Source organism: Canis lupus, chromosome 6 (genome assembly GCF_048164855.1).
Source record: "Canis lupus baileyi chromosome 6, mCanLup2.hap1, whole genome shotgun sequence".
In the NCBI taxonomy this organism is placed as follows: Eukaryota; Metazoa; Chordata; class Mammalia; order Carnivora; family Canidae; genus Canis; species Canis lupus.
In genome coordinates this window covers 6,392,983-6,410,832 of record NC_132843.1, presented here as the reverse complement: position 1 = coordinate 6,410,832, position 17,850 = coordinate 6,392,983, and the positions used below count along the sequence as shown (strand labels likewise).

The following is a 17,850-nucleotide window of genomic DNA, read 5'->3' as shown; positions in this document are numbered from 1 at the left end:
TGAAGCAGGTGGAGGAAACCCTCTGACCCCACAGGCCCCACATGGAGCACAAGGTAACAGCAACCCACTGAGGCAGAGCATGCCTCTGTGCCAGGAAGGTAACAGAGCAATAACAGACCCCAACCTACTGACTACACCCACTGGCTATGCCCCTCGCTCACAGCCTGAAAGAGTAGAGTTCCCCCTCCCCTCTCTGACATTCTGCCTTGGAAATTCCAGCTGCCTTCATCTCCCTGAATCCCCTCCTCAGACTCCTCTGCTGAAGAAGACCACAGATTGAGTCCCCCTCCTTGCACTGTGGCTTGGAGACTCTCCAGGCAGTCAGCTGTGGGCATGGTAGGACCACCTCATTGCTCTCCCCTCTCTCATGAATGACCTTTCCTGGGCTGTCTGTTATCCAATGTCAAAACTTGGCCAGAAGCAAAAGTTGGTTTGATTTTCTACAAAGGTTCCAAAGCAATACAGTAAACAAAGGAGAGTCATTTCAACAAATGGTGTAGAAATAAGTAGATGTTCACATGGAAAAAATAAATCTCAGTACCTGTCCCCCCCTCCATTATACAGAAAATGTTACCTGAGATGGGCTATAACCTAAATGCAAAAGTTAATATAAATGCAATAAAGCTTTTAAGGGAAAACATACATCTTTATGACTCTAAGAGTAGGGAAACATTCCTTAGGCAGGAAACAGAAAACAGTGATCATAAAAGGAAAAAAAATGGAGAAATTAGCCATCACCAAAATTAAAAACATTTGTTCATCAAGTGACTGTTAAGAAAATGAAGAGGCCAGCCATAGGCTTAGATAAAATAGTCACAAAACTAAAAACTAGTATGTGGGACAAATAAAGAACTGTTATAACTCAATAATAAAAAGACAACCCAATTTTTAAAAGGTCAAAAGATATGATTAGGTACTTTGCAAAGAAGGTTCACCATTGGCCAATAAACACATGACAAATCACTGGATCCCATTAGTCATCAGGAAGATACAGATGATTAAAACCACAAGATAGCACTACTCAGCCACTAGAATGGCTAAAATTAAAAACACCAGTCCCAACACTGAAGCAACTAGAACCCATATATTATTGGGACAGCACTGTAGTCTCTGAGTTTTGTGTGAGACTACAACATGTACCTGCCCTATGGCTCAGAAGTTCCATTCCGGGCATTTATCCAAGTGAAATGAAACATATCCATGAGCCTTATGAAAGAATGGATATGTGTAATATCCCAAATGGAGGACTCTCAAGTGTCCCTCCATACGGAGATGGATATACAAATCTCAGTATATTCATATGGTGTGATACTTCTCAACAAGAAAAAGAAACAAATGACCAATACACAACACAACGCAGATGAATCTCAAAAACATCATGCTGGGGCACCTGCGTGGCTCAGTGGTTGAGTGTCTGCCTTCGACTCAGGGCATGATCCCAGGGTCCTGGGATGGAGTCCTGCAGAGAGCCTGCTTCTCCCTCTGCCTGTGTCTCAGCCTCTCTCTGTGTATCTCATGAATAAATAAATAAAATCTTTTTTAAAAATCAGGCTAAGTGAAAGAAGCCAGACCAAAAAGAGCATGTGCTACTGTACATAATGCAGGACTCCATTTATTTGATATCCTAGAATAGACAAGATGAACGTATGAAAAAAAGAAAAGCATCTGTCAAGAAAAAAAAAAAAAAGGTATCTTACAATAGAAAAAGATCAGATCAGCGGTGCCTCTGACGAGGAAGGAGCTAGATACCAGCCGGGAAAGGGCATGAGGGGACTTTCTGGGGTAGGTGAAGGTTCTGTCGCTTGGTGGGTAGGAGCTTATGTTACACAGATCTAGGCAGTTACCAAAACTAAAGAAGTGAGAACCTTTAGGATTTGAGCATTGCTTTGATTATAGATTTTATGTCAACAGGAAAAAAAAAACTCACACAAATGTGTCCAAAAATATAAATGTATTGATGGGTGGGAGGACAGATAGATGAATAAATAAATATGGGATAAGAAAAAGATAGGAAATATCAATAGCAAAGTCTAGGTGATTGGGTGGATGGATGGTTATGACTAAAATTCCTTCAACTTTTCTTTGTGTCTGAACATTTGATGATATAAATTGATGGAGAAATTTTTGTTACATGAACCAGGCAAGATGCGAGCTTCAGATAGGCTGGGGGACAAGGACAGGTACTGAAGCACCTGGGCTGTAGGACAGGACGAGTTATACAAACACAGGGGACCCCAGCAACAGTAGCCTTCACTGACCAGATCCTCACTGTGCTTGGAACCAACAGGAGCACTTCTCAAAAGTCAGCTGACTTTTAAACAGGAAAATTCACTATAGACAAAGTAGCTTTAAAAAAACCAAACAAACAGGGGATCCCTGGGTGGCGCAGCGGTTTAGCGCCTGCCTTTGGCTCAGGGCGCCATCCTGGAGACCCGGGATCAAATCCCACGTCGGGCTCCCGGTGCATGGAGCCTGCTTCTCCCTCTGCCTATGTCTCTGCCTCTGTGTGTGTGTGTGTGTGTGTGTGTGTGTGTGACTATCGTAAATAAATAAAATTTTTTTTTAAAAAGTGCTAAAAAAAAACAACCTAGAATTATCTTGACAAAGTCTGGCATGGTATATGGGGAGCGGGCCTGAAAGGGCAGGGAGAAAATGATTAAAAGGGACTATGACCTTTTAAAGAACTCTGTAGTTGGCAAGTCTTCAATTCCTAATGCTGGGGGATGATAAATTATTCAAATGAAGTACTCCTGGCTTCCACTCTATAGTCAGGAATATTGATTCCACCATTACTAACCCAGAGAGGCCTTTGCCGTCAGATGCCAATGTGAAAGGGAGAAGCAATCGCACTTCTGCTTTGGGTGTTTTGCCCCTGCCTTACCTTGAGTTTCATTTGCTCTTCTGTAGGCTCCAGAGATGAACCGTTGTTCCAGTGCAGTCAACAGCATAAAGATCCCTCATCTACATACATTCCCCCCATGGTGCTCAGGATTTCAGGCAACAAAGGATTGGTTGAGGACCCTCTGTCTCCACACAAGACCAGTATTCCGTTATCTAATCTGTAGATCAGTGCTTTTTTTTTTCAATTTTTTTTCAAATTTTTTTTTATTGGAGTTCAATTTGCCAACATATAGCATAACACCCAGTGCTCGTCCCACAAGTGCCCCCCTCAGTGCTTTTTTTTTTTTTAAGATTTATTTATTCATTCATGATAGACAGAGAGAGAGAGAGAGGCAGAGACACAGGCAGAGGGAGAAGCAGGCTCCATGCCGGGAGCCTGACGTGGGACTCGATCCCGGGACTCCAGGATCGCACCCTGGGCCAAAGGCAGGTGCTAAACCGCTGCACCACCCAGGGATCCCCCCTCAGTGCTTTTTAAACTTTGATGTGCACAAGAACTCCCTGGAGATCTTGTCAGAATGCAGATTCTGATTCCCTAGGTGGAATCGACTGGGCAGTCTGCCTTTCTAATAGGCTCCCAGGTGATTCCGGTGCTGCTGGTCACGGATCCCTCTTTGGGTAGAAGACGCTAAGTGGCTGTAAACCAAGCGTCACTGTGAAGAACCCTTCTTCCTGAGTCTAAGCTGGACATCACGCCAGTATCACATCCCTGCTTGACGTGCTTCAACTGCCTGCTACTAAACCCAGACTCCTCCACTTGACACTCAAGACCCTTGTGCAGATGGATCCCACCTTCTTTTTAACTTTTTCTTCCACTGCTCTCTTCTCATGACCTGCCCCTCAACCAAATGGAACCATGGGCCGCTTCCCAGACATCCTCTCACTCTGCTTTCATTCTGCTGCTACTACTACCTGATTGGTTCTTGTCCAACTCCTTGAAAGTCCCACTCATACGCTGCTTCCCCTATGAAGCCCAGTGCAGTTCTTCCAGCTAGAAGTAGTCCTCCTCCCTCTAGCCTCTGGTGGCCCTTTGTACCTACCTCTCGAAGGACACTATTATCGGCTTTCTTCTTCTAGGACTTTTGACCATATCTCCCATCTGACCTAGACCCCCTCTCTGCTCTGTACTCCCTTAGAGCGGATTCTCATTGGGATTTATGCCTGTAGCCTGTAAACATGTAGCACAAGGCTTTGTACACTTGGACATAATTGTGTGTGTTTATTAGTTAATTTGATTGGGGTAGAGTAGAAGTCAGTAAACTGCATAGGTTTTAAGTGTACTCTTCATTGAGTTTTACACCTGATAACCACTACCCAATGGAGACAGAGAACCACCACCTCAGAATGTTCCTTCCTGCTTCCCTTTCCAGCCACTCCCCACCCAAAGCTCTGTCCCTAGCCAGAATATAACCACTCACATTTCCACCACCCTAAATTTGTTGGTCTCTTTGAACTTCGTACAAATAGAAGCAAACCATGTGTACTCTTTTGTCTAGCTTCTTTGCCTCAACATGTTTTTGAGACTCATCCGTGTTGCTGCACTGCAGAAACTCCAAGGTTTCACTGATGGTGGGAATGGAAGCCCCACTTGACTACGGTCACACACACCAGGGGACTCCCCTGTGCCATGGTGTTTTGGAGTTTTGATGCCTGCCTCCTGCCTGTTCTCAGGTTGTTCACAAGTCACTGAGCCCCCTTGAAGGCTTGTCGCTCTTTCTTGCTGGCTCTTCTGTGTCCTCCCATTTACTCTGTGCCTTCCAGCTACCTGCAGCAAAGAGATAGCTCCTGACTGCTTTCCCACCATTTCCTGAGACCCTGCTGTCTGGCTCCAAGATTCTGTGCTCCCAGCCAGGATCTACCTCTGTCAGGAGAAGATGGCGTCTCCATTCGTTCTTTGCAAATCCATTTTCCTTCTTTGAGGCTGAGGGTGGATCATCTGTTGAGACTGAAGGTGGCTCATCTGTTGAGACTCAGTCAGAGTCACTGGGTCTTGACATACATTTGGGCAGATGGCCCAGACTGCCTCCTCCAGCACAGTGGCCACAAGGGCTTAATCTCTTTGCATCAACTCTGCTGTGGCTGACGGCAGAACGGCCACTTTCAGCCTCCATGTGATAGGATAAGAATGAGGCGCTAACCAAGCCTCAAATAACTTCTCCAAAATAGGAGAGCCAGGCCTATGCCCCCTACCACTGTGACATTTGGCTAAAATGTGATAGAAGTCAGGTGTTACCCCCAGCAAACTGTCTTATTCTGGGAAGAACAAGGAAAGGGAGCACTGTGGATCAGCACTGTGTCATTCTGCACCTTTAAAGATTGTGGTTAAAATACACTGTCTTGGGATACCTGGGTGGCTCAGCAGTTGAGCATCTGCCTTTGGCTCAGAGCATGATCCTGGGGTCCTGGAATCAAGTCCTGCATCAGGCTCCCTGCATGGAGCCTGCTTCTCCCTCTGCCTGTGTCTCTGCCTCTCTCTCTATGTGTCTTTCATGAATGAATAAATAAAATCGTTAAATAAAAATACACCATGTTAGTCAGCTTGGGCTGCTATAACAAATCCGTCACAGGCTGGGTGGCTTAAACAACAAATTTATTTCTCATAGTTCTGGAGGAGGGGAAGTCTAAGGCCAATGTCTGGCAGATCCATCGTCTGGTGAGGCTCTCTTTCTGGTTTGCAGATGGCTATCTTCTTGCTATGTGCTCATGTGATGAAGAGCAGAGGGGGCAAGCTGTCTCCTGTCTCCTCTTCTCCTGTCCTCTTCTAATCCCATCAAGAAATCAACACCTTCATGATCTAATCATTTCCCAGAGGCCCCACCTCCAAACACCTTCACACTGGGGAGCTGGGATTCAACGTAAGAATTTAGAAGGCGGTCTCAATTATTCAGTCCATAATATATGCGTAGCATAAGATCTACCATCATAACCATTTTTGAGTGTACAGTTAGTGGTATTTTGCACTTCCTGAGATACCATTTGCTGAGTGCTCTTCCAGAACATGCATAACTAACTCTTAGCATGTGGAGCACTCCCTTAATCCTTGCAGACCTGTGAAATAAATGCTTCCATCCCTGTCTTAGGAAACTAAGGCCCAGAGTGGGTGATGGTTGCATCAGACAAGTGGCAGATCTTGGGTTTAAACCCCACCTGTCTGCACTACACTGGTCCCCTACCACAGTCTTGCTTGCCTTTCTGTCTGGCTCCTTGGAGGTGATTCCAGTGTCTCTGATCTCATATATCCCATCAGAGTGCTTACAGTGCTGACCACAAAGTTCTTCCGTCTCATCTCAGCATTTATGGAAAGGGAGTCAGGAAGGAGATGGTGTCTTTCCCCTCCCTGCCAAGGGAGCAGTCAGCCTTGTGGCCTGCCTGTCCCCTTTGGCCTCTGTGGTATGACTTGCAATTTGCAGGATACTGACAAGGCGTGTCCAAAAATGTTTTCCATTCCTCAGTTGTTATGTACCTCAAATTCCTACCAACAGTCCTCTGAACTAGAGTTCCATCAAAGTGCAAATATATAATAAAAAGGAAGACAGATGAAGCCACTATCTTCTATTAATATTGCAAACTTGTTGCATAATGAATTACCCAGTCCAGTGCCAAGCCTACTGGGATGGCCCCGGGGCCAATTATTTCAGAATGAGGAGAAAAATTAGGAAACAAAATGTAGCTCAGGATTCCACCTGAAGGCATAGGACCAAGTGAGGTACTGTAGTGAATTATGGTGTCACAAATGGAGTATACCGGAAAGGAGAAAAGCTGAAAGCAATAAAGATGAGATTTAGCTACTTCACAATTTTGAAAGCACTTATGTGGTAAAATGTTCAAAATAAAAGGTTTGGAATCAAGCAGCACGGAATTTGCCAGTCACAAGCCAGTGTGACCCTGGGCAAGCTGCTTGAACCATCTGATCTCTGTTTCCATTGACCATGAATCAGAGATTTTAATGCCCTCTCTACAAAGATAAGGGCATTATCTTCCAAGGGTTGTGAAGATAAACCATTGTCTGGACAGGTATAGTATCTTGTATAGAGAAAGTATCTGGCACAGAGATGGTGCATGGAAATGTTCAAGAAATGGCACCTCTTATACTGCTCAAAAACTCTGTCAGAAAATCTATGGATGCTGGGGATGGGCAAGGACCACAGGTGTCCCAATTCTGCTCGCACTACAATGAGTGGGAATCTCTGTTTCAATCAGCTGTGTCTTTGGCTTCCCCACCAGCTCTGGAGGTGGACATATATGGGATGGTCCAGCTTCTTAGCATGGTGGAAATAGCCATGACCTCTCAATGTGGAAAATATTGTTATGATTTGGTTCGTTCAGTTTGGTTTCCTACTGTAAATGAGTGGTGAGAGCACCATGGAAGATCTCCCTCTTGGAATTAGCTGAGGAATTAGCCAGTCTACCCAGAGAAATTCAAGACAGTGGCCAGTGCTAGGAAATGCTAATAATACCCTGGGTGCAGGACCAAAGAGTCTTCCCTAAAAAGCCAGCAGTGACATTTAACTAGTGAACACACTGAAGTAAATCAAGAGTAAAGGAAAACTAGAATTGACAAGACATTTTTCAATAACCCTGAATGGTGGAATGTCCAGAGAAGAGTGACCTTGTGGTCACAGAGTCCACAGTGACCACCTAGATCCCAGATGATATTTCAGGAGTGATAGGAAATGTCTCCTTCCTCCCTCAGGAAGGTCTAGGATGTCCCAGAGGAAGAGGAACCCAGCCCCAGACCAGAGATTCCAACTTGCATCTAGGGTCAGTCTGGGAAGCAGATTCCAGAAGCCTGGGAGTCCTCAGTATCTGATCGCTCTCTCTCTCTCTCTCTCTCTACTCGGGAGGGTGGGGAGGAAGGAAAAACCCTCATTGGGCAGTGGCCTGGCACACACAGGGACAGAGGAAGGGCAGGCCTTCCAATTGTGAACCTGAGCCCTGCAATCTAGCTGTCCAAGTTCAGAAGTTAATTTGAAAGCCAACCAAGCTTCAACAAACAACAATCCAAGATCCAAGAAGTTGCAGCCATCCAAAAGCCAAATTACAGGGAGCAGTTAATCCAGGAGTGGAGCCAAGGCCAAAGCCATACTGAAGTCAGAAGACCAATGTACTTCTAGCCAATGGAGCCCAAAGAGCAACAAAATGAAGGTAGACAAGGAGTGGTTTTGGAACCCACAAACAGGCCAGATGTTCAGCTGCCTGTGGCCCATAGTGGAGCCATACAACATACCTTTTAACGTATGCAAATTAAACCTTTTGCAATCTGCAGAGAGTGAGAGAAAACACAATTAACACAGTGCCAGGAGCACACCTCACCCAGTGGACACATTCTTTGGAATGAGCAGTGAGTGGAAGCAAAGGCTTTGCTGTTTCAGTGGACAATCTCTGCCTGGGACAGGGCATCTTGTGAGTATCTAGATATCCTGGAAATGATTTTATTGGTATAGATTCATATTTTTCATTAAGAAAATGGTCCTTCAATGCACACCAATCACTCCATCTGGTGGTCAAACCCAACTCCCTCTCCACTACCCACATCAAAAAGTAGTCAGGTCTAAAACAGAAGAGGAGGGCAGCCCGGGTGGCTCAGAGGTTTAAATTTTTTTTTTTTAATTTTTATTTATTTATGATAGTCACAGAGAGAGAGAGAGAGAGAGAGGCAGAGACACAGGCAGAGGGAGAAGCAGGCTCCATGCACCGGGAGCCCGACGTGGGATTCGATCCCGGGTCTCCAGGATCGCGCCCTAGGCCAAAGGCAGGCGCCAAACCGCTGCGCCACCCAGGGATCCCGGCTCAGAGGTTTAATGCCGCCTTCAGCCCAAGGCCTGATCCTGGAGACTCAGGATCAAGTCCCACATTGGGTTCCCTGCATGGAGCCTGCTTCTCCCTCTGCCTGTGCCTCTGCCTCCCTCTGCCTCCTTCTGCCTCTCTCTCTCTCTCTCTCTCTCATTCTCTCTGTCTCTCATGAGTAAATAAATAAAATCTTTAAGAAATAATAAAACAGAAGAGGAAGCCAGCTGTGATTGACTTTCTGTGGTGGGTCACTCAATGTAATTTTATGGTGCTACAAAGATTGTCAAGGCTAATTTTGACTGTGTACTAACCAGACAACCTAAGTCCTGCTTAAATCTGGTCTACATTTGATTCCTATGAATGCAGGGTGGATGGCAGATCCCAAAGGTTAAAAGCACATTCAGGCTTATGACAGAGACACTTAAATCTACCTGGATCTATATGGAATCTGAAAGGTTTAGGGGAGCAGTATCTACCAAAGTAAAAAAAAAAAAAAAAAAAATAGGCACTTTCCCCCATTCGATGGGGAAAGCACAGTCTTTTCAACAAATGATGCAGGGAAACTGGATATTTACATGCAAAATAATGAAATTGGACTTTTACTTTATATAATATATAAAAAATAACTCCAAATGGATCAAAGGTCTAAACAGAAGAACTAAATGTATTAAACTCTTAGAGAAAAACATAGGGGGAAATCTTCATGACATTGGATTTGGCAATGATTTCTAGGATATGGCAATGATTTCTAGGATATGACACCAAAAGCATAAGCAACAAAAGAACTAATAGATAAATTAGACTTCATCAAAATTTTAAAACTTTGTGCATCAAAGGATGTTATCAACAGAGTGAAAGAATGGGCTCTTTCACAGCTCACAGAATGGGAGAAAATATTTACAAATCATCTATCTGTTAAAGGATTAATATCCAGAATATATAAAGAACTCTTACAGCTCAAAGATAAAAACAAAAACAAACCACAAAACCCAATTTAAAAATGGGCAAAAGACTTAAATAGACATTTCTCCAAAGAAATAAACAGATGGCCAATAAGCATGTGAAAAGATGCTCAACATGATGAGGGATGCAAATGCATTTCCCTTAGGGAAATGCAAATCAAAACCACAAGGAGACACCACTTCACCTCTATTAGGATGGCTATCATTAAAGGAAAAAAGAAGAAAAAGAATAAAACAAATGTTGGCAAGGATGTGGAGAAATTAGCACCCTGGTGCATTGCTGCGGTGGAAAACAGTATACCAAATCCTGAAAACATTAAACATAGAATCACCATATGATTCAGTAAATCCACTTTTGAGTATATCCAAGACAGTTGAAAACAGGGACTCTAGATATTTGTGCACTCATGTTCATAGCAGTATTATTTCCAATCCAAAGATGGAAACAACCTAAATGTCCATCTATAGATGAATGGTAAACAAAATATGGTATAAACACATAATGGACTGTTATCCAGCCTTACCAAGGAAGGAAATTCTGACACATGTTACAACGTGATGAACCTTGATGCTAAGTGAAATAAGCCAGTCACAGAAGGTCAAATATTGTATGAACCCATTTATATAAGGTACCTTGTAGTTGTATTCATCTATACGGGTTACTCCCCCCGCCCCCCCGCCAAGGCCTGGGGGGACAAGGCAACTGGGAAGTTATTGTGCCAAGGCTATAAATTTTCTGTTGGGAAGATGGAAAATTTGTAGAAATGGATGTACAACAATGTGCGTGCACTTAATACCATTGAACTGCACACTTAAAAATGGTTAAAACAGTAAATTTTATGTTAAGTATCATACCTAACACAAGGATTAAAAAAAAAGAGTTGGTACTATGTAACCAGTCACCCGGGATCCCTGGGTGGCACAGCGGTTTGGCGCCTGCCTTTGGCCCAGGGCGCGATCCTGGAGACCCAGGATCGAATCCCACATGGGGCTCCCGGTGCATGGAGCCTGCTTCTCCCTCTGCCTATGTCTCTGCCTCTCTCTCTCTCTCTCTCTCTCTCATAAATAAATAAAAATTAAAAAAAAAAAACCAGTCACCCCCTGCCACCAGCACCCCAAGGAAACCTCTGATCTCTAAAGCCCCTGGGTGAGATTGCTGCTGGAACCACAGGGTTGACTGGAGGCACCAGGCAAACAAACCATCCTCTGGAAGAAGCAGAAGGCAAAGGCCACAGGGAGGAGGTGAGAGTCACAGGGACCTTAAGCCTTTACTCCTGACCCTGACTTCCCCAGAGATGAAAGGATACCACTCAACCAAAACTTTGTTCTTCCGATGGTTCCCATTCCGCCAGCCCTGTCCCCTTAAAGTGTTCAGCTGCTTTTCCAAGTGTGCAGCCTCAGACCGGCACTGATGTCAAATTGTCAGCCTCAAACCCTGCCTAACTTTTTATAATGCTTCAACCTCTGGGGTCTCTGCTCCTGATTTAAAGGCTCGTGTTGAAAGAATTCTAGCGCCGCCCGGACCGCATCTTGGGAAGACAGTCCGTCGGTGCTCTGTCTCAGCACTGAGATCATAAACCACCCAGGGAGGGGCTGGGGCTGCATCCTGGCCAGCGATCGATGGTGCTAATGGCTTCTGGTCCATTAGGGACGGAAGGGTTCCAGCCTGTGCAAAGCAGCAGCAAATTGCTGAACAGCCCGGCCAGGCAAAGATGCTGGGAAGGTTGTTGGTAGTTGCCTGAGCCCTCAGGGCAGGACACTGCAGAAAGAAAAAACTTCTCTCTGGGCCCTGTGGCCATTCTGTCCCATGCCAGATTCCTTGTCCTTTCTCGTCCAAAGGAGACAATTCCTTCCAGAAAATCAGCTCACGAAGCAGATTTTTGCCTGTTCCTTTAGTAGAACCGCCTGTTTACACAGTTGTCCTTCTCCCAAGACTGCAGGCCACTCCTGTGAATGGCCGTCACAGAGCCCTTATACGTGGACCACTCAGAGGACCGGGACCCCGGGGGCAGCGTTGCGGCAGATAGAGCCTATGCCCAGCTGAAAGTGAGGTCGTTCCAGTTGGCCCAGGATAACAGCTCTTAGGAATCCCAGTAAGGATGTCTGACTCTGGAAAATAAGCTCAGTGGTTTGCAAAAATGACTGTTTTCTCCTTGTTAGCACCACGAGAAAAACCTCGGGACCTACTCAGTGCATTGTTTTGGTAACGATGCTCCAGTCCCACACACAGTTGTGTCAGCTTCACTCCCAGGCACCTGGTCTCATCCAGGCACCAAGATCCTACTTACCACGTATTCACTTAAGCCAGCCTTTTAGCAGCTGGGATTTATGCAAATCTTCATCTGTAATGGTATCAAAATCCAAGATGCCCAAAGCAAATGAGGGCAATGGCTGGAATTTCTCTATCCTCTGGGGAAAACCTTGGGGGAACAATAACAGAATAAAATAGGAAAGAGCCTGGATTCTATTTGCATCGTAAAACCAACAGTTGAACAAAGCCCTGACTTCCCATTTTGATGTGCTACGAGGTCTGAATCACGCTGGCACATGCCCCATCTGTCAGGTATAATGATGGGGTTTTGAATGGTTTGATTGTAGCCCTAGGATTAAAGCCCAGCTGAGTAATGTGGTGTTGAGTTAAGACATGCCCACTGTAAAGAGACTGTTCTTCTCCTTCAAAACCAAAGCATAGACAGAGCTCTTTTTGTTCATGGCAAGTCCTGTCTTCAGATCTGTTGCTAAAAGGGAAACAAGCCCTTCTTCTGTTTGTTCTTTTAATAGCCTCGTCTCTGACCTTCCCATCTTCAGATATTCAGCATTAAAATGACATCATTGAAATTTGCCATAAATACTGCAAATAGTTGGTTTTTTTTTTTTCCAAAATGGTCATGATTACGAGCAGGGTAATAAAACAGCAACACCCCTCCTAAAACCAACTAAAAATATATTTTTTAAATATTTTATTTATTTATTCATGAGAGACACAGAGAGAGAGAGAGGCAGAGACACAGGCAGAGGGAGAAGCAGGCTCCATGCAGGGAGCCTGACGTGGGACTCGATCCCGGGACTCGAGGATCACACCGTAGGCCAAAGGCAGATGCCCAACCGCTGAGCCACCCAGGTGTCCCCCAACTAAAAATTTTTAAATAGCTTTCCCACTCTTCCATCCCTGCTCCTGATAGGGAAGGGTCTGCCACTCCCTCCTATCTGAAATCTAAAGCAGAGTTTTTATGACTTTGAACTTTATGATTCAGACATACCTGGATTAATATCCCAGCTCTGGAAATTACTATGGGGTGTGGCAGTTATAAAACATGTCATCAAAATTTTAACATGCTTCCCATCAAGAGTGGAGGTCAATGTCCCCTACTCTTGAATCCAGGCTCTGCGACTGCTTGACCAATAAAATGTAACAGAGGTAATGGTAACAGTTTCCAGATCCAGGCCCTAAGAAACCAGCAGCTTCTGCTTCCAGTCTCTTGGGATGCCCCTTCTCCTTCTTGGAAACCAGTCACCATAACACAAAAAAGCAGAACAGCCCATGGAGGAGCTCATGGAGAAAGGACCAAGTTCTCAGGACCACGGACCCAGCTGAGCTATCAGCCAATAGCCTGCCCTGTGACAAACCATCTCAGAAAGGGTCACCTAGCCCCAGGCTACAACAAACATTCATATACAAGTCTTTGTGTAGACCTTTGTTTTCATTTCTCCTGGGTATATACCTAGGAGTAAAATTGGGAGGTCATATGGTAACTCTATATCTGACCATTTGAGAAACTGCCAACCTATTTCCTACAGCAGCTGCATTATTTTACATTCTTAATAGCAACGCTGGAGGGTCAACACTCCATGACTTTGCCGACACTTTTTGGGAGGCATGTGGCAGTGGTCAAAAAAGCAATCTGTCCTTGTGATTATAGCTATCTTAGTATGTGTGAAGTGTATCTCACTGCAATTTGAGTTGCACTTGCCTGATGGCTAATGGTGTTGAACGTTTTTTCATGTGCTTCTTGGTTATTTGCATATCTTCTTTGGAGAATGTCTACTCTGATCCTTCACCTATTTTTAAATTGGGTTATATGTCTTTTTATTATTAAATTGTAACAGTTCTTTATATATTCTAAGTATCAATGCTTTATCAGATATATGATTCACAAATATTTTCTCCCATTATGTAGGGGTTTTTTGTTGTTGTTTTTTACTTTTCTTGATGGTGTCTTTTGAACCACAAAAGTTTTTTTTTTTTTTTAATTTTATTTATTTATGATAGTCACACAGAGAGAGAGAGAGAGAAAGAGGCAGAGCCACAGGCAGAGGGAGAAGCAGGCTCCACGCACCGGGAGCGACGTGGGATTCGATCCCGGGTCTCCAGGATCACGCCCTAGGCCAAAGGCAGGCGCCAAACCGCTGCGCCACCCAGGGATCCCCACAAAAGTTTTTAACTTTGATAAAGTTCAATTTGCCAATGTTTTCTTTGGTTGCTTATGCTTTAGGTGTCATACCTAAGAAATCATTACCTAATCCAAAGTGACAAGGATTTATACCTATAAAGAGTGTTATAGTTTTAGAATGGGATTTTTAAAAATCCATTTGGGTTAATTTCTGTATGTGGTATATGGTACATCATCTAATTGCATTTTTTTACAAGTGACTATCTGGTTATCCAAGAACAATTTATCAAAAAGACTAGTCTTTTTCCCATGGAATGGCCCTGAGACCCACTGAAAATCAATTAACTGCAAATGTGTCTATTCTATTGACCTATATGTTTGTCTTTCTGCTAGTAGCATGCTGTCTGGATTACTGTAGCTTTAAAATCAGTTTTTATTTTAAGAAATGAGTCCTCTAATTTTGCTCTTCTTTTTAAAGAATGTTTTGGCTCTTCTGAGTCTTTTGTGTTTCCATATGAGTTTTAGGATCCTCATGTGAATCTCTGCAAAGAACTCAGCTAGAATTTTGATAAGGATGGCAGCGAATGACTCTATGGATCACTGCAGGGAGTGCTGTCATCTTGACAATACATTAAGTCTTCCGAGCCTTCAACCTGAGATATCGTCTCATTTATTCAGATCTTCCTTAATTTCTTTCAACAATGTTTTGTAGTTTTCCGAGTCGACCTTCTGTTTTGTTAACTTCATTCTCAAGTCTTTTACACTTTTTTGATGCTCTTTGGGCTGTTCTTGCTCTTCAGGCTGTATTGGGAAGCCTTGCCCAGCTAAGAGCTTTCTCTTACACAGGTATGTCAGTTACCTGGGAGTTTGAGACTTCTCTAGCTAAGTCTCAGGTATTTCACAATTAATAAACTGGAAATAAACTCATGATAAAGATTTTCTCCTGCGCTGGTCTAGTAGGTTCTAAACAAATTAAATTTATACTTCTAAGGGACTTATTTTTTATTTCAGAAAATGCTTTTTTGGCCACTGCCCATCCTCCTTTCAGTGCCAACCTGGTACCTTCTTTGTAAGCTGCAGCTCAGGAGACCTTGGGGCTCACCATGGCCAATGAAGAGCCCAAGAAATGAGTTAAGCCTGAGAACTACGTTCATTAATTTGAAGATAGCAGGTCAGGATGTTTCTGTAGTGCAGTTTAGGATTAGGAGGCATACACTACTTCATAAACTGATAAAAGCCTGTTGTGAATGATAGGATTTGTCAGTGAGGCAGATCAGATTCTGATTTGACAAGCAGCCAATCCATTAAACAGACATACCTGCCCAGTTGGAAATGGATGAAGAACATGCAATTGTGTTCCAGCAGCAGACGGAGGTGTCTCCTAAAAAGGGAGTCTACTACTTCACTACAGAACTCTGTTCCTCCAGACTAAGAAGACATTCCCAGTTAGAAAACCACAATTTGGTTCCGCCACACCCTGACTAGTATTGTATCGTATGGTATAGTTTTCTCTATTCTTTCATTTCCCCTCTCCCCATTCTTTTGTTGCACAGAAAATAATTGGTGTATATGCATAAGCATTCTGGTTTTCATTGTTGCTTTTTAGTAAATGGACAATGATATGTTTTGATCGAAATCAAATGGAAATGGGATGGAGAGAAATGCCTCTATGGAAATATTCCCTTTCTCCATTTGTGGCGCACTCCTTTAGTTCTTTCTTATCTTTGCATTCCAGTAAAATTATTTTGCTATCAATCTTTAACAACAACAAAAACAACAACAACAACAACAAAAAACCCATATAAAAATTCTTCTATACTTTGCTCAATTGGAGAATTTTAATGTTTTTCACTTATCATTGTAAAACCAAGGGTGATTTTACAATTTTTTGTATGTAGCTGTTATATGTAGCACAAGGTAACATTAAGTAGAGATAAATTACTCTAAAGGAAATGATAGTTTTCTAGATAGTTTCCCATCAAGTTATGCATCTTTGTTGTTGAATTAAAAACTTCTTGTTAAAAAAAAGGAAAATTTTTTTTTTTTACTTCTGTGTCTCAGCTCAAATATAATTAATAGGAAAATGAAATGTGGTTCACTATGTGTTTCCTGAGACCTGTGCTAAATATCCTTATTTTAAAGAAAAATAAAGCAGAAATCTTTCCCCAGATGCTTTCCTTGCCACAAATTCTGCTCTTTGGGCTATTTCTGTAAGCCATTTCAGCAACAAGATGTGCAGCAGCAGCATACGTGAATTTCAAGTTTCTCTTTGTTGGGAATAATTAGGAAAAGCATGAGGTGGAGTTCAGAAATAGAGATGATATAAAAGAAGAGCAGTAGAATTTCTGCCAAGACACCTTGAGAGGAATGAAAGGAGCAAGGGAAAGGCCATACCTGGAACAGCTTCTGCTTGGCAAAGAGGCAGCCCTCAGAGGAGCCCTGCACCCAGCAGGGAGCAGACTGCCTGTGATGTCAGTCACCAAAACCAGAATGGGACCAACATGGCCTTCTTTTCTTTTAAGGCAAAGTTTCAAATACACAAAATAAAAAAGAATAAATATTTTGTCATAATGAATGAATATAATGAAACTCCACGTGCCCATTACCCAAAATTCAACAGCCATCAACTCATGACCAAACTTGTGTCTGCTATGAACTTAATCCCCCAGCCCCACACGTGATTATTCAGACATTATCTCAGACATTATATTATTTCATCCATAAATCTTTCATTATGTGTGATTACATCCAAGCACGTATATATCCATTATCACACCTTTGAAAATTAACAATAATTTTTCTTAACACTGTAAACTATTCAACCAGGGTTCCAATTTCCCCATTATCTCATAACTTTTTTTTTTAAAGTTTGTTTGAATCAGGTTCATGTGTTGCAGTTGGTAGATGTTTCTCTTAGTCTTTTAATCCATATTTCAGCGAAGATCTGGGAGCATGGGGAAATCCTTCTTAGCATGTGAATAGCCTGCTATTAGACAAGATAAATGTATAGACAAGATAAATAATAGACAAGATAAATGTATCATTGTCCTGTAGAAATTTACAGGGTAAGGAAAGTCTTAAACACTTTTTTTTTTTTAAATCTTAAACACTTTTAACAATCAAATACAAATCACAGTAAGTAGAAATTTCACATATCATGGACTCAGAAGTGTAAAAATGTAACTTCATTTTACTAATTATTATTTTATTTATTTATTATTGAAGTGTAGTTGACATACAATGTTATTTTGAAGTGTGCAACATACAGATTTGATAATTCTATACATTATTTAGTGCCCACCATAATAACTGAAGCTACCATCTGTCACATTATACAACATTATTATATAATATTATTGATTATATTCCCTAGGCTGTACTTTTCATCTCCAGGATCTGTTTATATCATAACTGGAAGTTTGTACTCTTACTCCCCTTCATCTATTTCACCCATTTGCCACTCCCCCAACACAGCAACCACCAGTTTGTTCTCTGTATTGAAGAGTCTGTTTGGTTTTCTGTCTGTTTCTTCACTTGTTTTGTCTTTTAGATTACACATGTAAGTGAAATCATGTGGTATTTGTCTTTCTATGTCTGACTTATTTCATTTAGCATAATACCCTGAAGTCCAACCATGTTGTTGCTAATGGCAAGATCTTATTCTTTTTTATGCATGAATACTATTCCATTGTGTATATACCACACCTACTTTAATTAACCACTTACCTATCAATGGACACTTGCATTGCTTCCATATCTTGGTTACTGTAAACAATGCTACAATTAACATAGGAGTGCTTATTTCT

General features: G+C 42.6%; 1 long non-coding RNA gene and 1 pseudogene across 1 annotated transcript in view; one reads left to right on the top strand and one right to left on the bottom strand.

Annotated features, from left to right (window-relative positions):
• Positions 1 to 15,147: 15,147 nt before the first annotated feature.
• Positions 15,148 to 15,529, top strand: LOC140634852 (small ubiquitin-related modifier 2 pseudogene; annotated as a pseudogene).
• A 732-nt stretch (positions 15,530 to 16,261) lies between these two features.
• LOC140634632 (uncharacterized) overlaps positions 16,262 to 17,850 on the bottom strand; it is a 45,791-nt gene continuing 44,202 nt past the window's right edge. The window contains exon 4 of the long non-coding RNA XR_012032038.1: positions 16,262 to 17,027. This is a non-coding gene — a long non-coding RNA (uncharacterized lncRNA). The remainder of the gene's footprint in view (positions 17,028 to 17,850) is intronic.